The following is a 21,079-nucleotide window of genomic DNA, read 5'->3' as shown; positions in this document are numbered from 1 at the left end:
ACTAGTTTGCCCTCTTTTAAAAAGAGAGAGGAAAGATTAAAAAATAAGGTGTCTTATTGCTTTGAAATCGGGATCATCCAAAGCATATTTGCCTTGCCCTCAAGACAGAAGTCACTGGAGCAACTGTTCAGGCATAAAATCAGTAAGGCTATAGCCTCACTATTACTAATGGCAAGGTTTAAATGTACGGTATATTAATATCACAGAATTGTAGAGTTGGAAAGGACCTCAAGGGTCATCTGGTCCAATCCCCCTGCAATGCAGGAATCTCACCTCACCTCAGACATCCATAACAGATGTCCATCCAATCTCTGCTTAAAAACCTCCAAGAAAGGGGAGTCTACTCTACCACATTCAAAGGGAGCCTGTTCCACTGTCAAACAGCTCTTACTGTCAGAAAGTTCTTCCTGCTGTTTAGTCGGAATCTCCTTTCTCATAACTTGAAGCCATTGGCTCAAGTCCTCCCTTCCTGAGCAGTAGAAAACAAGCATGGTCCATCTTCCATGTGACAATCCTTTGGATATTTGAAGATGGCTATCATATCTCCTCTCAGTCTTCTCTTTTCCAGGCTAAACATACCCACCTCTGAAACCATTCTTCATAAGGCTTAATTTCCAGACCCTTGATCATCTTGGTTGCCGTCCTCTGCACACATTCCAGCTTGTCAACATCCTTCTTAAATTGTGGCGCCCAGAATTGGACACAGTATTCCGAGTATGGTGCTGCTATTTACCTTCATTTGGACACTATACTTCTGTTGATGCAACCTAGAATAGCATTAGCTTTCTATGCATTAAGTCCTTCTCCCTCACTGCAAATCAAAAAATTATATTGAATCCTCTCTTTTCCCTTTTTCCATCGGGTGCTTCACACTTTAGAGGTCACATTTCCAAAAGCGTTTTTTTGTCTGCAGTTCTGCAGGGCAGAAAACTTTTGATTTCAAAATGAGAAGTGAAACTCATGTGCAAACCCATTCCAGCAGAAAGGAATCAAAGGAAAATGCTGTAAGAATCATACATTAATTACATTTAGTAGGGTGCTCCACCCTCTGCACCCATCACTGCACCATAATGCAAGAGAATGGGACTCACTGGAAGTGGGACCCCTCTAGACCATTTAGCCCCATTCTGTCTTGTGCAACTAGTGAAATACCTTCTTGCACACAGTGCAGTGACAGTGCATGGTGTGAGAAGCAGATATGGATGTTGCGTCTTCCAACTCCCAAACAGCAGCCATCATCCCTGACAGAAGAAGACCCATTTTTGAGAGAGGTGTGCTGCTGTTACCTTCACTGTGTCATTTTGCCAGTGCTCAGCATGCAGGTCCATAGCCCACAGCACAAATAAGAACTGGTCCGCTGCCCAGAAAGTCCCTTGTAGAGACGGATTGTGCTATGACTAGTAACACAGAATTGGTACCACTGTATATATTTTAATTTGCTGCAGAGTCAAAAATATATTATTCAGACAAGTGTGTTCCTCTGGTAGGCATCCATTTTCCATATACGCAAGCAGGCCACAGCCACCCTGTAAATCCCAGGGTGCTACTGAAGTAGAATGATTAACAGAATGCCATTTCTAGAGAGTTGCAAAATGTGATTATGTGCAGTCCCTGATTTAAGAGCAAAGTAATGGTGTAATTTAGTAATTGGCTCACAAACACTTGCAGGTACAATTCCATCTCTGGCCATAAATCGTAAAACTGAATGTGTGGCCCCAGGTAATCCACACCACCAGTGTTCCTCGATGCCCTACTTTGTAATATATAGCTAACACTGGTGCGCCTCATGGATTTTCCTTAATTGTCAACTAAGGCCCTATTTCCAATGTTTCTCTTCCTTGTAATGCTAACTTTCCATCAGGAAACTGCTGCTAAGTCCCAGTCTCATCAACATATAGTATAGCAAGCCTAGGTATGAGCTGATGGAATTGTAACGAGTCATCTGGTCTATGCACACAAATAACATGAAATATTATGTGTGTCTATATTAACAGCGCTGTGAACAACTCAGTCATGTCAATGAAAACTTTAAAAAAAAACAACCCTGAAGAATATGTAACCTGCGCAGAAAATCATGAACAATTCTGTAATGTCATATCTGGAGAAGTCTGCAAACGTCATGTTTGTGAGCTGGCCGGCAGGTAACGAGTTCTAATCAAATATTTTCATTCATTCTTGGAAATGAACTGCCTCACCTCTGGTTCCTTTACACAGGAAGCCACCTCGTACCAAGTAAAACAGTCCATCACCATCAGTAAGCATTGTCTACACCCAGGGTGGGAACCTGTGGCCCTATGGAAGACGTTGGACTCCAACTCTCATCAGTCCTGGCCGTATTGGCCCATGGTCAGGGATGGTGGGAGCTGTAGTCTAGCAACATCTGAAAGTCCACAGGTTCCCTATTCCCAGAATGCACTCACTAGCAGTAGATCTCCAGGGTTTCGGATAGGGTTCTTTCCCAGCCCAATGTGGAAAAGCCAGGAACTGAACCTGGGATATATTTTTTTCTGCAACACTCACACTGTGTTTGACTGCTCAACTGCAGCCCTACTGCACATGAAGTGAATCCCATGATCTTCTAGCCAAGCATAATGTATCAGGTCACTGCAGCGCTGTGAACTGCATGCACTGAGCATCCACATGTCCAGGATATCGACCACAATACTGTTGGCATGGGCAAAAAAGACATGATATGGGAGGAAAGCTCTTGCCCATCAATGAATCTCTTTTCTGTGCATTCGCCTCTCTTTTACACCTTCTCTGTCTACATAAATCAGTTAAAAAGGAAGCAATTTACTGTTATTCTGGGATAATTCCTGTAGGGCGTGATTTCAGGTATCGTATCGTAATCAAACTTGTCATGCCCGTGGGACCTCTTCTTCTTGGAGCCTGCGATGTGTATTGCAGAGGACTCGGGGAAGGTATGACTTTAGACAGCTAGCCTGCCAACTGTGTGTCTCTAAAGGGGAGAATGTCAATCAGCGAGACAAATGCTTATTCTCCAGCCTCCCTTAGGTACACAATTACATCTTTTGCAACAAGAACGCCGTTTCGCAACCATATCCAAAAATAGTTCTTTCACCATTATGCCTAATGTGCCACCGATGATTCTTTTCCTGTTATATCTGTCTCTGGTTTGCTATTCGGTTGATGACGGGGTTCAGTCCCGATGTAATGAACATGCAACGAATCCCAGCGCTGTGTGACCAAAGTGTACTAGCATATTCTATCGCTCTGGGGTGCTACAAATGTCGTATATTATATAGGTTAAAGAAAACATGAAATACGTCACTGTAATGAACAGAGTTTCAAGGAAAGGCTTTTCTCTTGGGACAGATCAGGTTGGTTTGGAATATGATGCGCGTCTTCCTAGTTTCCCCTCTCTAAACCAGCCTGGGAGATGATTTTGTCCCGGACCTGGAGAAGGTAACCCGGGCAGGGCCCAGGATCAATTGTTAAAAGTAGTGGGAGGGGCGTAAAGTTTCCGGGTGACGTCAGCCGCCCGTGGCCCCACCCTTCCTGGGCGGGCCCTTGTCAGTTTCATCCTTTGTAACTTTCCCACTTGGAACTCAACTGAGATGCTCAACTTGCGAGGAGCCGCGGAGCACCGAGCGCTCTCGGCTCCATCTTCAGTCGACGGGATCCTACGGCGGATTCGGACGCCACATCTCGCCTTGCAACCCTGCAGCCACCCTCGCCCCGGGAAGAGCCGGGCGGGCTATTGAGGAGAGCCGATCACCACGGGGAGGGCGAGAAGTCCCCGTTGCGAGAAATAGGGCAGCTCCCCCCGCCGCCGCCGCCACCGGAACGCTTCCCACCCCTCTGATCCCTTCCAGCGGCAGAGCAGATTTGCAGGTGGGTCTTGGCGCGGCGCGGGGCCCCCGTGGCTTGCTGCAGTGAGGCGAGGGGAGGAGGGCCCCTGCTGGAGCCTTGGCGCCGGAGACGGCTAGGAAGACACCCGGGCATGTGCAAGCTTTCCCTCGCGGGGTTCTGAGGCTGCGGCTGTAAGGGGGAAAGGTTGCGCGTTGGGAAGTAGCCGCCTGTCCCGCCGCGGAGCTTGGGGAGAAAGTGGCTTCCCTGCGGCGATCCAACCTGTGGGGTCGACCGGGCTGCGCGCGAACGCTCCCCTTCGTTGCCGCCGTGAATTGCTCGGAGTGTTTTTGCGCTGCACCTTCACTTCGGCAAAGTGACTCCGAGCTGAGTAATTGCGGATCTTCATTCCCCTACCACCCACCCACTCGCGCTGTCTTGATTTCCCCAGCCCGTGCAGTGAGCGCGCGCACACATTCAAATATTAATTGGAGGGGGGGTCCGCGCGCGAAAAGGGGGTTCAGAGTGGGACGGGAGCGGTGGAGTCAGGAGACTGGCGGAGGGTTAAGAAAAGGAGCAAGCTCAGACCCCACGTGGAAGTCGATCTGCAGCTGCTGCAAAAGGAACTGGCGTCTGCTCCCTTTGCTGCTCGGTGCGCGCGCCCACCCTCTCCCGCGGCGATCGGGGATTCTCGCTTGGGCCCGGGGCAGAAAGAGGCACGTCGCCCCCTGTGGGGCGGGAGGTGCTGCCGTCGTCTGCGCGCTTCTCCTGGGAGAGACTCGGCGAGGCTGGCTTCCCAGCCTTGCGCAGAGAGCCATGGAGGCGCGGCGCGGGGTAGGGGCAGCTCGGATTCGGGCTGGCCACGCGGCAGATGCGCGCGGGCGGGGGGGGGGTCTGCTTCCGAGTCAGGCGTCCCCTCCTCCCACTGAGACTCTTTTGGGGTCCTTCTCGCCTTCCTTTACTCCCGTGGCAGAGAGCTTCCTCGGCTTCCAGGCAATCCATGCGCGCGCACGGGGCTGGTGGAAGCAACGTACAGGTTGCAGCTCTGCGCTTGCAAGTTTCGTGCCTCGAGAAAAGGTTGGTGCTGCTGGCTAGTCCGGATGGGACAATCTGCGGAAGCCCAACTGGAGCTGGTGGCACTAGCCGGCATTAGCAACTGTAATTCCACACGCACGCATCAACTCTTTCTCGCTGCCGCCCGCTCCCCCTCTCCCCGGGCAGATTCTGCTATTTTGATTTCCTTTTCCCCGCCCATCAACTCGCTCTCTCGCGCTTATTTCCATGACAACAGCGAATGTCACAACTAAAAGATTCTGTCTTAATTGCAGGTTGGAGAGTGCGGAGGGGGGGGTGTTGTTTTGAGAACAGGAGTTTTTATGCTTCGATTCAGATCCGAGCTAAAGATGCCTCTAAAAAGGGAACGATCTCCATAGACTAGAGGATCTGCGCTCAGACGGTGCTTGGGGAGGCATCTTGTAAGTTTAGCGGTTCTGTTTTGGCGCACGGGTGGAGATGCTGCCTGCCTCCCCTGGCCTTGTGGGTGGGAAGCTCGACCTGCGTTTTCTCGCATGTGTGTTCCTCGGGCTACGGCGTGTCCCTCGCTTTCTTGTCCTTCGTTACAGAAACTCCCGGGGTTGGAGTGCGCAGCGCCACCAGCGTTCGCTGTGGTTCGCAGAAGAGCGCCGGCGGGGCTGCGTTAGCAAACGGAACTCATCCGCAAGGAAGGAGGCGCGCTCAACTCCTTTGCCCTGGCTGTGGGTTTCTCTGTGTCTTTTTAATCACCCGATAAGCTGAGATTCGAAGGGGTGGCTGCTGAGGCTTTAAAATACCCCCAACATGCTCTCATATCCAGTTAACATTATTAAGATCCGTACAGAACTTAGAGTTAATTTTTGACTAGGGCTCCAGAGCATGGATAAAACAACTCACCAAGAAAACCTCTTCTATAGATATATATTTGGAGTGGGGTGTAAATATCATCTGGCATTGTTTTGGACCAGCTCTGTAAATCTCTGCTTTTCACAACCATAAACATTGTGACTAGCCAAAATAAAAGGTCCCATTTTTTTTAAACCCTCAAACTGATGCCTGTATTGGGATATATTAAATTCATTCGCAGTCAGTTAAAACCCATATAATCCCAGTGCAGGGTGGGAAGTATTTCAGAGGCCTCCTGCTTATATGGGCTTTTTCAGAGCCCTGTTGCCATATCCTAAAATCACATCCGCCTTAAACATACTGGATTACTTGATGTAGAACACCATGTCAAACTAGAAGGGCTAATTAATACATGCCGAAGAGGGTGGATCTCGCTTCATATGCCTGTTGGCACCCTGAAAGAGGAAACTATGCCGTCTGAAACAGAGATCTCTTTCCTGCCAATTCGAATTGGATTCCTTTCCCACCTTTGCTGTATTAGCATCATTTGACTGAGCTAGGGATATTGGAGTTGCAGAAGAAGACTTCTTCCACCTCTGTGCCTCCCCAAATGCTCAGGGACTCTGAGCAAACCTTGTAAACAAAAGTAAGAGAACTCCATTTGGGCTCACCCCTAGGCTTTGGGTCCCAGCAGCTGCAAATGACATGCACTGTTTTCATTATCAGTAGCCGTGCGAACCAATTAAAGGATTTTTAGTTGATTGATCACCTGCCTCTTTAATTAGCAGATTAACTATAGCTAGTTATAATGTGATTGAGTTTTCATATTACAAAACATCATTAATAGGTGCCAAAGAGCTACCACTTGTTCTTAAAAAGACTGTCTTTAATATTTTTCTTGTGACTCTTAAAGGTATTAACAGGATGAGATGAGTTGCAGTTACATACTAGAACCAAAATATTCTCAAAAGTGGACAAGTGTGCCATTAATCTGAAGTCACCTGATTAAAAATTACACTCTCTGGTTACAATTGGCTCCTGGAAGCTTTAGATAATTGGTCTACTTATTAAAGCATGTGGCCCTTGCTGTCATGTTTCACTTTCCACAAAGCTACCAATGAGCCCCTTCTGATTCCTCCCTGTGGCCTATGTCCATTGTTGGTCATTCCCAGAACTATGTTGGATTTGCTGCCTTCACAGTGATTGTGTGCCCCAAAAGACACTTCAGCTCAGAATTCCTTAAACCAAAAGGATATAGAGTGGGTTTTTAAAGTAAACACTTTAATGGATCATCTATTAAGGACTGAGCTTAGAAAACAAAACAAAAAATGGTTGCACAGATGCACTTTTAAAATGTAATATGTGGAGTCCAATCCTATGCATGTTTACTCAATAGTTAACCCCGGTGTCTTTTGTGTGGTTCACTCTCTGAGAAGTGTGCATAGGAGTGCAGCAACAGTAGCACCTTCCTGCGACAATGAATATGGATCTTACTGAAAAATCTGCCATATGGGTGCAGACTCATAACATACATAACTTGTACATCCTCCCCACAGAATGTCCTTTCAGGTATATTTTATAAATTCTGGAAAGTTTCCGGAACCAAACCTTTATTTGGCTTTCTGTTTCAGGACATCTGCTCCTTCTCCCTTACATTCTGAAAAGGAAAGAGGGCTCACCTAGTCTTACTAAGTTAATTGAAAGTTGGGTGCAAATGAACACAAGTGCATCTGGGCTCAAGATAAGAGAGAATCCTATGTTGGATGGAAATCAGCTTTAAAAAAAAGTACAATGATAGTCATGGCACCTTGTAAACAGAGAGAGATGGGGAACCCTTGAGCCAGCAAGTGCCGTTGCAGCAGATACACACACAATTCCTGGAATGGTCTGCACGTTGCCCTTTCAGCTATCATCTATGACTTGGCAGAGCTAGAATTCCCCAAACCCACCTCCCAGCCTATCAACTCAAATCCAAACAGGCATGTGGAAAAACATGTCATCTTTCAAAATTCACATGTGTTTTATAAAGATTTGTGAACTGGAATGGGCAAGTCACCTGGTGGTGTGTACCTTTTCTGCAAAATCTGCCTGGATCCTTCAAGTTGTGTTTTCACATGCATTTCTTCATTAAGGGGTTAAGCATTGCTATGAGCCACAATGACTGCGTACTACTATCCAGTATCAGAGGTAGAATGCTTTTGAATTCCAGTTGTTGAAGAGCACAAGTGGGAAGAGTGGTGTTGCACTCATGTCCTGGTTTGCAGGCTTTTTGTAGGGAATTGGTTGGCCACACTGGAAAGCAGGTTGCTGAACAAGATAGGCCTTGGGGTCTGATCCCACAGGGATCTTTTTGTGTTCTTATGATTCCATAGGATTGGTCCCAAACTTGTTTGGCTGCACATTTTTTTTTAATTCATGAGCTTTCTGATATATCCCCTTCCTCCACCATCCTGCATTGTGAATGACAGTTGAGTTGTATTCATGCAGATGGATTGTGCAGTTGGCACATAAAATGGCTTCAATCACATGTGCAGATCCAGTGATCTCCTACTGTAATGGAGGGTGAGGGGAGGACCTGTTCCGCCCCTCATTTATTTTAAAGCCCAAACCTGTAGCTCAGCTTCACAAACCTTGGTGTATTTTGCTTTCATGGCCCTGGGGTGCCTTCTTTCCCCCAAGGCGCTTAAGATAAATACTGCATACGGAGCTCTTGACGCATTTCACAGACAGAGTTCACTGTTGAGATGAAAAGCCTTCAGCTCAGGAATAGATTCAGGATGGAGACGGTCTTTCTTTCCGCAGTTGAAAGAGGTATGAAATAAAGGTGGCTGCTTTCGGTGGGTACATTTCATCCCACTTCTGCAGCCACTAAAGAGATTTTGCAAGTTCCTGCATTGTTTAAAAAAAAAAACCTGACCAGAATTCAGTGTGAGTCAAAAGAAACGTGTGGGCAGCGCTTGCAATGGGAAGTGATGCCTCTCTAAAACCCATGCAAAATACTCTTTTAAAGCAATTCCCTTTCTCCAACCTCAGTTGGATGTTGGCATCCCTTTGGGGTAGAGAAATGCGCAGGTAGGGAGAGATATTTGCTCCACGTAGCTGCCAGCAGATTGACTTACGTGGGGATACAATCCTTGCATTAACTTGGTTCTTTTCCTAAGTGTCTGGGAACACAAGAACATAGGAAGCATCACAGAAAGTCAAACCAATGCTCTCTTGATATCTGTCGTGTCTATACTGGCAAGAGGCTCTCGTATTGTTAAGGCCCATCTATAAACAGCAGTGTCCAGAAGATGTGTGAAAGAAGGCAGGGATGGTTCCTTGCAAATCTCTACAGGTAGAGAGTTCCAGCTGATCCTCAAGGGCTTGAGAAACACCAGAAGTTCTCCATCAGAGGATCTCAGTGGCAGAGGTGGATCATAAGGAATCAGACGGTGCTTAAGGTAATGTTGGGTCCAAGCTGTTTAGGGCTTTGTAAATTAACACAAGGACCTTAAACCTGGCATGATAGCAAATCAGCAAGCGGTACATATCTCTTGGCAGAAAAGCATGCTGCCAGTAATCTGCTCTTGTGAGCAGTCTGGCTGCTGCATCCTGCACTAGCTGCAGCTTCTGGACCCCATACAAGGGCAGTCCCATATAAAGGGCATTACAGGAGTCCAGTTTTGAGGTCACCAATGTATGGACCACTTGGGTCGGATTATTGCCCACCTCATCATTTCCCATTCAATGGAGAATCAAAGCCTTCAAGGAGAAGCAGAGGAAAGCCATCTTGGTGCCCAATCTGTGAACAGTTAATGTTGTGGGTCTGTTCAGATACTGCCAAGTCTGTGTGCTATCTCGGCACCTGGTGTGAAAACCACCAGCTCAGCCTGGCCTTGCTGGCATGCTTGAGTTCCTGACAGAGATAGGTCTTTGCCTAGGCAGGGGGAGAGCAAGGCAGAAGGGTTTGAAAAGATGTGACTTGCGGAAGATACAGATATACATGCATGTCAGTAATCTGCATATCTGTCTGCTTGCCTGTTCTGTTATTAAGATGTTGGGGAAGGGTTAATTAATTAATTATATATGCTTCAACTTTGATCCATCCTGGTTTATTAATATGCAAGGAAACATATGGTTAAGGGCTAAACGAAGGAGAACAGCCCATTTTTAAATGTCTAGGCAATTGCTCTTTATTTATATAGTCAGCCCACTTGAGAGAATCATGAAGCCCTGAGAATTTGGAATTTAGTAATGCTGTTGGCTTCCCTCCTCCTAGGGCAGTGGTTCTCAAGCTTTTTTCTCTGGGATGCATTTTCAGAATAAAAATTTGCTTGCGCCTCTCACTTAATTTTTTATTGATAAGAAATACATTGGAAAGCAAAAAGTAACAACTCCTCGCAGTGCTTGATTTATAACATAGAACACAACTACTTTATAATGTGATCATGGGACATGCAGAAAGTATAAAAACAATGCAGCTACATTAGATCATGAATCATTCCCAGTGAGAGGTGTGAGTTGCTTTTGCCGGGTAATCTCATTTATATTAGGTCTAATTTGAGACAAACAAACTCTTGTCTCCTCATCAACACAAAGAAGCTCTTTTCTCTTTTCTGATCTTTCATATTTGTCAGAATTGAAAATCCCTGTTCAGAACAGTATGTCATGGAGAACTGTAGAAGAATAGCCAATGTGCTTGAAGAGAGGTGTGGACATATTTAAAATTATTTTGAGACTATACTATACTGACATGTTGAAATGTTTCTTTGATTGTCCTTGAATCTTACTGCCACACTTGCCATCTTCTCCTGCCGCACCAATGTGGCATGCCACACCATTTGTGAACCACTGTTCTAGGGGAAAGCCATCAGTCAGGGAGGGGGTCTGGGCCTCTGACACTTCACAATGAAACCTTTTGCTCCTATCTCTGAAACTGCAGTTTAACATTGGAACGGAACCTTACATAAACAAAGTTCCCACTTAGGCTCAGCTCTACTAGGACATCAGGTGGCAGATTTTTGGGGTAATGGTACAGAAAAGCAAAATGTCAATCAATAACTTAGTTTGATATATTTCCCAAATGGGATCACCACTTGGCTTTTCTGCCAGGCAGCAAAATGTCTCTAGTTATGATGACCAACAGCAAGCTTGCTCAGTAGCATGTTACATATTTGATGCCTGCAGAGCCTCTGTCTTCATAAAGTCTATAGAAGTGGATTGTGCCTTTTCTTCTCGCCCGATCCTGGCAACAAACAATGTAAGACTTAATCCACAGGACGACTCCTGCATGGAATGTGATGGGTGCATAAAGGTGACCATGTTTTGTTTGGAAAAAAAGTCCAGTGGGGTAGCGATATGACTTTTGTTACAGCAAAAAGAAATGCCTTATTAGATAAGGTGTCACAAGACACCTTGAGGAAATGTTTATTTTAGCTGAAAGGATAATTCACAAATCACAAGCATAATTCACAAGTGGACTCTATGTCCGTAGATTTCAGGATGCAGGCTGGGGTACTTATGGTAGTTCAAGATCAAAAAGGTCTATTTGATTGCTCACCTCCCTGTAAAAAAATTATTTCCTGTGATACAGGATTCACACTTGTTCAAGGCAGGTGCTCTGGGTCTGGGAATTCTGGCTGTAGTGACTCATTACAACTTGTTAAAAGAGGTCCAAAGGGAAGCCAATTTTGCAAATCTAAGGGCATGCAGCTATTTGAAATGAAACAGTCAAACTTAAAGTGGCTTCTCTCTTGGGTACAGATAATTTATAAACATGGCTGAAGATCAAATGTGCCAGCCGGCATCTGATCTGATCTTAAGGAAAATATCCCCCTAAGAACTCCTTCACGAAGCACTCAGCCATTTAAATTCAATCAAAGTCAATATATTGGCATAATGAGTGGTACAAATGTTGGCGACGTGTGACAGAATGCTACATTCGTCCCCCCAAAAAACCTGCGATGGGGAAACACGAAGTAGATAGGAACAACCTATACGCAACAGATTTAAAGCCTTTTGCTGTGACCGGAATCTTTTGTGTGTGATTTAAGGAGGGTGGGCTCATTTATTCCACTTTGTAGCTTGTTTCGCTGATATACTCAACTGATTCTTGGAAAACTGATTCCATTTTAGGACTTTTATGTTCAGACTATAAATGTCAATTGCTTTGTTCAAGCTCATTTGTTCTCCTGAGGTACGTGATTCAGTTATGACACGCATTACAAAGTATACTAGGTTGCCTGCCTGCTACCAATGTTTTGTTTTTGTACACTGCTCTGTTAAAAAAAAAAGGGTTTCATGTTCTTCTCTGAAGATAGACTGATTTATTTTCAAGTTAATTAAGAGTCAAAGTGATAACTCAGTTAAAGAGTGTTATAGATTTAAATCCCTGCTCAGCCATGATGTTCACTGGGCAACTTGGGGCTAGTCACTATGGTTGCTCTACATACTTACACATTCTTATATGTCAGGGCTTTTTTCGAATAAACCTGAAAACCAGTTTGATGGGGCTGGGGGTGTTTCAGAGTCTCTGTGCAACCTTAGCTCCTCGGAGAAGGAGTGGAAGATGGATGCTTATTCTGAATAACTACTAGTGTTTTCTCAAACTGGGATGGCAGGACATTTCCCCAGGGCTCAGGTTCAAGTGGAAGAGCGGGCAAAGGCCAGGCCTAAATGGTACCATCACTCCATAACATTTGGAGTTTTCACGCCATGCCTTTACTTGTCTGTAATGTGCATATCATGTGCGGGTGGTGTGTTGAGTCTCCCGCTTTCCAGCTCAGCATGGCATGCTGTTCTAATTGTGTGGGAAGTGAAACATCACGTGGCACATGGCATGGAAGGAATTTTTATTTGTCTGCCAGAGTGGTATGTGCAGTGGCCAGAAGGCCAAGCTTATGAAAACAGTCTAGCCCTCTTGCTACCTATCATGGTCTGTAAAAGCACTTGCACAAAGGGAGGGAGTCCAAGGTCTGCCTGTGCAAGGTAGCGATATTAATTAAGGGAAGAGTCTATGGAAACAAAAGGCAACCTTTCAATACTGCCTGTCTCTCTTGGTATATGATGCTTCCACACAACACAACACAACACACACACCACAGTAGACTACTGTGTAGCAGAGATGGAGAGCCTGTGGCCTCCAGTTGTTGTACTCCAACACTTGCATCCCTAACACCAGGCCATGCTGGATGGGCCTGAATGAAGTTGGGAGCCCAGCAATATCTGAACTGTCATGGGTTCCCCATTCCTGATGCAGAGCAAACACCACACTTGTCAACATTACACTCCAGTTTTTAAACTGGCACCTAGCAATGCGGTAAGTGTAACATTTAGACCTAACTGAAGACCAGGTAGTATCTGGAGGATTGAGGGAACACAGTCAGGGCGTACTGTTCTTTCTTCCTCTCTGGCACAGCTGTTAGGCGCCGGGATCACTTGCTAAGCAGCTACTGCCAATTCCATCCTTTTCCCCAATCCTTGTATGTAGCAGTCATGCAGAAGGCGGGGGAAGGAAAGGCAAAGCCCAGAGAGAATTCTCTCAGCAACAATGAGAGGTAGGTGGGGGTAGGTGTGCCTCTTGCAGTTATTAATATTGCACATTTGGGGCAATAGGATGAATAAAAACCTGACTCTTCTTGGAATAAAAATTGTCCAGACGAAAAATATGGTTCCAAAGCTTTAATAACAGAACTTTCTTCAAAACAGACTTACAACAATAGCGATACGTTCAAATAGTTGCAAAAAAAATGTGCTTGTCCAAACAAATGTACATCTTCTTAGAAATGTAAAATTACTCCAAACAGAACTGAAATCAAAGTTATTTCTCTCCATGCAGCCTGCATTCCAGCCTGAGGCTGTTCTCTCCAGGAGAGAATCATCAGCGCAAGGTGGCTTGAGAACAAAGACAACTCCCACAAAATGGAGATTTGCAACTGAATACCCCTCCCATGTAATCTAAGTTAAACAGCACATAAGAGAGTAGCAGAGATACATTCTCAGTTAATTATCAGCCTGTCTGGTGCTCAGAGAGCTTCACTGGAAATTTCCATGCTCCTTTTAGCAATACACATACAGAGCTATTTTCCATTTACAATTAAACAATTACGCTTAACAGTGCCCCCCACAATTTGAGTTTTGAAACAGCAACCACAAATCTCCAGTGTGTGTGGTTACTAATTACGCAGTACTTGTTAAAAGCCTATCCTCTGATGAAGTTCTCTGCTAATTCTGTAACTCTGTTAATGACTCATTTTTGTCTCCCCAAACCTGATGCCCTCCAGGTGTTTTGGACTACAACTTCCATCGGCCTCGGTTGACTGGGTCTGATGGGAGTTGTAGTCAAAAACACCTGGAGGGCACCTGGTTGAGGCACACTGGCCTATAGTGTGGTGCCAAAATAACTTGAACCAGCCCATTGCTAGAACAGTGGTAATTCTCCTTCTTGTATGCAATCATCTCTCCCCACATTGCCCTGATGACTCTCAGTGTTCCCGCTGCCTTTTCTCAGCATGTTCTCTTGCTGGTAAGCCCAGGAGAACAGTAACGGAAGGCAGTGTTTGAAGTAAGAACAAGCTGCTGATTTATAAAACAGCATCTTTCTGCTACTCCTCTCCTTAGTACTGCCTAGCATCCAACTTGGTGGTGTGGTTTTTTCCCCTGTTGGCGCGCCTATGATTGATGTTAGCAATGCCATTAGATTCGGTACAGGCTATTTTGGAGGGGTTCGTGTGTGTTCTGTCTCTGCCTCTTGCTATTTACCTCTGAACTCTCAGAGCAAAGTTAAGACAGCAGCATGTGGGTGGGATACCAGCAAGGAGCATCTGTTCAAAGAAACATAGTGAGGAAATTCCAGCATGGGGTTAGGGCTGGGGCCCCAAGCCTCTCTCTCCTCACCCCCCCCCCCGCCTTCACTGATATGCCAAATTCATTGTTTACACTCACCTGCATACACAGAGTAGTAGTGTACGCAATGTGTGCCTTCCCACGTGAGCAGATTTTAGGGCAATAAAACACATTTGTTTCTCACTTCTTACTCATCGGCCCAAAAAGTTAGTCACTCTTAAGGATATTTAATAATAATAATAATAATAATAATAATAATAATAGATATTTTCTTTTCATAGCACTATAATGGCAATATTTTGCAACAAGGGGAGATGTGATCCTGTAGAAAAATCGCTTTTGTATACTCATTGGAGGTTTTATGAGATAAAGGTTTTGCTTTTATCTGAATTCACATTGTGGAATGTACAGAGTTAACTGTCTATATGCTACCTTTACTTGCTCCTAGGACATGTAAGAGGTAAAAAGGTTTCCACAATAGGGCTGCAGTTGGCTGGACTGTGAGTTACATTCTGTCAAAGCAAGCAGTGGCCAGGATCATTAGCTAGAGGAAGAACTTAGTATCTCAGAATTATCTTTTTAACGTTAAAGCAACCTGGTAGAGTGAACAGTCTGATTTATAATAAGAGCAGCCAAGTTAAGTTTATTATATATTAAATTTAAAGCTAAGCATGACCGCCCATTTTTAATTATTTGTTGATCAAAGACAAAAGACATCTTATGTACATTGTTTTACTTGGAAGTGGTGCCTGTACTAGTTTGTACCGTGCTTTGCCACAGCTATTAGCGGGTGAATAGAGGTTTATCATTAACTTGCAATTTAAATATATGTGGCAGTGAGGAAACAGGGTCAAACAAATAAGTAAAGGGGAGTAAGAGCTGAAGTGGAGTGGGATAACAGGAGTTAATCCTTGACAGTTTGGTGGCAGCAAACTGGGATTATAGTAAGAGTAGCTATAATAATCTTTTAACAAGTGGTGGCATCACTGTGGGATAATAGAGGAATCCTTTACAGATTCTTCCTGGAGCTATTGCTGCTGTGATGGCTGTGATGGACCACATATGTTTGATGGTTTATTTGGGAGGGGAGGGTAAAATAGGAGGGCCTAACTGTAGCATAGGCCCCCTACACAGTCTGTTGTTGCATCTGCATGTAATGGAATATTTAGAGGGTAGTGTCAGGATCACTAAAATGGTACCCATGGATGCAGATGTGGCCATGGAAGCTTTCCTTGATGCCTGCAGGGTCCTCTTCCCCCCCTGAAATTAGACTTGAAAGAAGCACTGTATTATAGCCAATATACTTGCTGGCAGTCTGTGCTTGGTTGCGGGTGTATGTGGTGCCCATGACGTTTTCTTTGATTTGTAAATCTGCACAGGGTAGAGGATGTCTGCATTAAAGCAATGAACACTGCAACACGATGCATTTCTGCTCAGCGCTACATCCCACTATATTAAATGGAGCTTGCTCCCAGGCAAGTGAGGAAGAGGAATAGGACTACAGTCTTAGCACAGGTACAATACTGCCATTTGGAGTACAATCAGAGCCAGCTGCCATTTGGAGTACAATCAGAGCCAGCCCTCCCTTGAGGCGGGGTGAAGCAACCGCCTCAGGTGGTGGAAATGCAAGAGGCAGCGCCCTGCCCACCCCACTGCCTTTGGAGAAGCAACCCAGGTAAGGGAGGCTTTGGCAGAGGCAGAGTAGCACAGCATTCTGCCACCCAGCTTTGCCACCGGTCTCCCCACACCCCCAGGGGCGGAGAGGCACTGGCGGCAAAGCTCTGGAGAACGCCTCCCCTCTTGCTGAGCTGGTGAGGCAGGAGGCATTCTGCCATCCATCTTTGCTGCTGGGCAGGAAGGGAGATTCTGCCCAATCTTCCACGCTCAGCGGCAAGGCTCTGCAAGGACTTTTCCTTGAGGGGGAGCCCTTGCAGAGCATCCCACAAGCACACCAATGCGGGGGTGCTTTGCCTCAGGTGCCAAAACATCTCAGGCCACCCCTGAGTGCAGTTGGGCTGATCATTCTAAAGAAAGAGCCTTAGCGTTGAATGTTTTTTCACCCTTTCCCATTCATTTGTGTCTGAAATCCACCAGGTGGAGAGTGTGCCTTTCCCTTACATCCTCATGCTGATTAATCTCCCAGACTGACTGTAAAACTGAAAGATAGGACGCTGTTTTCCTGTCATGTGGTGAGAAGGGTCTCCATCTTGTTGTGTTGCTAGCAATTAGGCACGGACGTTCTTACAGGCGACTTGGAAATAGTTTTAGACAAAATCATTTCCATGTCTCTGAATTCCAGTTGCTTAGGTGCCACAGCACAGACCCATGAAACAAATGTGCGTGGAATTTGCATATGCTAATGTATGAATGCCTCTGAGAAATCGAGACGGTGGGTGCCACAAGCCCTGATCTAAAGTTTGACATGGGGGAAACAGACAAAGGAGAGGAAAATGGAGGGAGGGATAAACAGCCAATGAATATGCTGCTATTTCCATTTACGAGTGCTTAGGCTTCGTTACAGTAAGAGTAGCTGTAGAGAGCGTTGGAACGAGTGGCGTTGGGTCAAAAGCTGCATGGACAAGGTGGTTTTGGAGGAGGGGGCATCCACAGGTGTTCTGGCAAGCTGCTCAAGGCAGAAGGGGCATCAAAGGTCAAGGGGGGGTGTTTGAGGGAGGGGGCGACCAAAGAGGAAAATTGCATCATCTGAAACAGGGATTCCCAGACTTGGATCTCCAACTGCTTTTGGACTACAATTCCCATCATCCCTGCCCACTGGTCCTGCTAGCTAGCTAGGGATGATGGGAGTTGTAGTCCAACAACAGCTGGAGACCCAAGTTTGAGAAACTGTGCTCTAAAAGCAGAGGATACAGATTTGAAGAATGCAAACAAATTAGTTAAATTTAAATAGAGATACATCTCACTTAGCCTAATGAGGAAGACTGTGCCTAGGTGACTGTGTGGGCCCACTCAGCCTTCTCCCCTGGTGCTAGTGCTGATGGGGAACTTCAAGATCCTCCTGCTCTCCCTTCTTATGGTTCTTCTTTAAGGTGGACTTGAAATGGACAACCCTTCAAATGGAGGACTCACTACTGTAAAGTAGGGCATGTGGCCACCCTATGCAGGTGATGAAGCAGAGGAGGAAACAACATAAGAGCAGCCAGGTGATGGAGGGGCAAGGGAGGTATTTCAAGGTAAAGATGAGGAGCTCGGACTGGGTCCAGGTAGGCTGAAGAGGGATGTCACAATCTTCAGTAGATAGTCCTATGATCTCATCTGGGCTACAGCAAGACTTCTCCTCTATAAATATTTAGATTAGACTTCCACCGCCACTGATCATTTTTACAGCTCTGTCCCTCGATTTATCAGTGTCTTTCAGGAGAGGCAAGGCAGCATCGCAGCCCAGCTTCCCTGGTGAAATAGCTGTAGAGCTGTGTACAGCAGGGCTGATGCTTCACACATTCATGATGGACTGCTTCCGCGTTAGCAAAATGACACAGGCTGTTATTTTTCTTTTTTCAGCTATATTTCATCCCTGGAAATGCAAGCAGTGGAATTTTTTCTTTTAAAGGATTCTAAGCAGTGCTGGGAAATTTTTAGCGCAGCAGCAACAGCTGGGGATGGAGCAGGGAGTGGGCGGACCCTGACTGAAGCGGCAGAATCCAGACTTCCAAAGAAAAGCAGACAAAGATGGGGCTTATTCACTCTTCCTCTGGTCGCACTGCTCCCCCCCCCCCCCCGGGGAAGCGCTCTTTAGAGCTCAGTCAGAGCAAACAGCAATTCCAGTTTTCTCTGGATTGACATTTGCTCCCATTTAGAGCTAAAGAAAAAGTTTTTCCTGGGAAAGGAGCAGGGAATTGGGGAAATTGCTCGGATCCATACTTTCTAGGCACGGGATAAGCGGAAATGTTGGCGAGCCCATAGATGGATGAAGTACCTAACTGAGCAATCCTGACTATGTGAATTAAAAGCAAATCATGCTTTAGGGAAATGGAAGACCGGTTTGCAAACGTTCTTTGGAACCCGAACATCTGACGCAGCTTCCAGTTGGCTGCAGGAGCTTCCTGCAGCCAATTGGAAGCCGCGACTTGGTTTCCGAACATTTTAGAAGTCAAACTGACTTCCGGAATGGATTCCATTTGACTTCCAAGGTACAACTGTACACCTCAGAGTAGCCTTGCCCCTCTCCCCCAAAATAAGGGGCATAAGCAGGCGTCCAGTCCAGATAAGATGGAAGTGCTGTGCATAGTGGTTTGTTTGCCCAGGGGAGTGATCCTACACTAGACTAAATTGCACTCCCCCCGAAGGAGCAAGTTTGCAGCTTGGGAGTTCTCCTTGATCCATCTTTCTTGTTAGAGCTACAAGTTGCTTCTGTGGCAAGGAGTACCTCTTACCAGTTCAGGTATGCCAGGTTTGACCCTACCTGGATGGAGATAGCCATGTGCCATTATTTATGCTTTGATAACTCCGGGTTACACTACTATAATGCACTATACTTGGGGGCTGCCTCTGAACTATGCTTTCTTCTGCAGAATGCAGCTAGTAGATTGCTGACTGGATATTATAATCATAATATTATGATATTATGCCTGTGCTATGCCAACTGCACTGGCTCACACTCATTTCAGTTCAAAATGCTCTTTTTTCTTTTTTTCTTTTACCTTTTGAAGCTCCTCATGGCTTCAGACCATCAGTCTCTATATTTGCCTTCCTATAGAGGCCCTTCTGTGAATGCTCTCTCCATCGAAAGTGAGTTGGGTGGATACTAGAGAGCCTTCTAAGCGGTGGTACCCCAGTTCTGGAATAATCTTTCCAGAAGGTTTTCCTGGCACTTTTTTGTCATTTTCACTGTCTTGGTGTTATTAGATGTTTGTGTGGGGGGGTGTTTTCCTTTTTTTAAGAATACAGCTCATTGTTATATGCTGTTTTTATAAGGTTGTAGCTTTCAGCTGATTTTGTTGTTGTAGTTGTGTTTTAATTGTTCTTTTTTGTAAAACCGCCTTGGGAATACGATTGAAGGATGGTATAAATATAAGAAAGGAATAAGTAATAAATACACACAACCCCCGAGTGATTCTTCTGGCAGCCTTTCTAGATCACTTCTCATCTCTTTTGGCCTTTTGAATACACTTGCATTTCTGCTAGTCCCTGTGCCTTCACATTTGGTCTTTGGCACAAATTGAATTAGTATGCCTCTCATGCCTGCTTCCCCATCCTTAATGAAGATGTTAATGGGGCTGGAGCTGAACCCTGATCTCTGCTAAAGTTCTTTTTCTTTAGTCTTATGCATCAATGCTAAGCATTATCCTGTAACCTTGGGGCTGTCCCTGGAGTCATGTCTGAGTTCAATGGAAGCAGAAAGCATTAACCTCTCATCAGAAACGAGTGTAGATAACATGCTGCATCTGGAGGAAACCCTATTCAAGCCAACACAATCAAATTCTGCAAGTGAGGCTCCCTTCAGATGCACTCAAAATGCTGTAATAAAATTCCAGTCTATTAAACCATCGTGCCACTAATTCTGTAATTACAGAAAAATAAAAGCTGTCAAATTCCCTGGCAAGATTTATTCCTGGTAATCTCCTTGTGCAAGTTTTGGCTTACGGTTCCATTATTCTCTAATAGCTCAGAGTCATCCCCCCCCCCACGCCGTGTGCTTTCGGTAGGGTTGCTACATTAGATTTGCAGGGCATCAAATGGTCAAGGGTCAGTGTGCTTGAAAATCAATACCATATTTACTTAGATCTGATCCCTGATTAGGTCTTACTGAAAAAGTGTGCTCCTGGGAGGCGGGGTGGGGGATAGGACACAATCTTTCTTGAATAACACAATGTCGGGGTGTAGAACCTCCAGGCTGTAGTCCAAATCCAGACAGCCAGACCTCAGAATTCGATCAATTAAAATCTCTCTAGATCATGCCCTCCCATGATGAAGTGGACGATAAGATTGTACCCTAAGTCTGTAGAAAGCCTAAAGAGGTCCCTTTTGCCCACTGGGTCCACCTCTACCTACTGGAGATGCTTTGGTCACATTCATAACAGCCTCTCAAATGGAATTTACACCTTTCGTATGATGTCAAAACAACCCACCTTATATTTCTTCAGATGTTTCCATTTACACACCCACAATTATTTACATATTTACATTTATGAGAGATTTTATTCCTCCCCCTCTCCCCATGCTGGATGCTTTCCTCTTATGCCTTACCTTCTAGTTGTTCTGTTGCAAAATCTATTTTGCTCTGGACTCCATGGGATCTCATTGGGATATATCAGAAAGTTTGAATGAGAATTTTGGGATCATAGAATATATGCCAGGTATAGAGGAACAGAGATGGCAGCTCCTCATCCAATTAACTTTTTTTCTTTATGGTAAATATTGCTAAAACAGAAAAGGGTGTTGGGATTTACTTGTGGACATGTCTCTTGGCCCAAATCTAGAAAACAGTTAATTGTACTTGAGTTCTGCAAAAATCAATAAAAAAAATATAGTTGAGTGAGAAATCAATTCTTTTCAACCATCATTACATGCAGTTGACTTTCTATGGGTTGAGCTTATGTGCCTTTTT

The 21,079-nt window shown here is 45.2% G+C and overlaps 1 protein-coding gene across 2 annotated transcripts in view; it reads left to right on the top strand.

Annotated features, from left to right (window-relative positions):
* Positions 1-3,547: 3,547 nt before the first annotated feature.
* CAMKV (CaM kinase like vesicle associated) overlaps positions 3,548-21,079 on the top strand; it is a 57,885-nt gene continuing 40,353 nt past the window's right edge. Inside the window, exon 1 of one of the 2 annotated variants that reach the window (XM_081900329.1) lies at positions 3,548-3,855. The gene's annotated coding sequence lies outside the window, so the exon portion shown is untranslated. Of the gene's footprint in view, positions 3,856-5,172; positions 5,286-21,079 lie in introns of those variants that run through there. The other variant, XM_081900330.1, reaches the window with a different exon arrangement.

This window comes from Podarcis melisellensis, assembly GCF_964234715.1.
Source record: "Podarcis melisellensis genome assembly, chromosome: 2".
Taxonomy (NCBI): domain Eukaryota; kingdom Metazoa; phylum Chordata; class Lepidosauria; order Squamata; family Lacertidae; genus Podarcis; species Podarcis melisellensis.
Note: the sequence above shows the minus strand (reverse complement) of the source record. Positions and strands in the feature narration are given on the sequence as shown.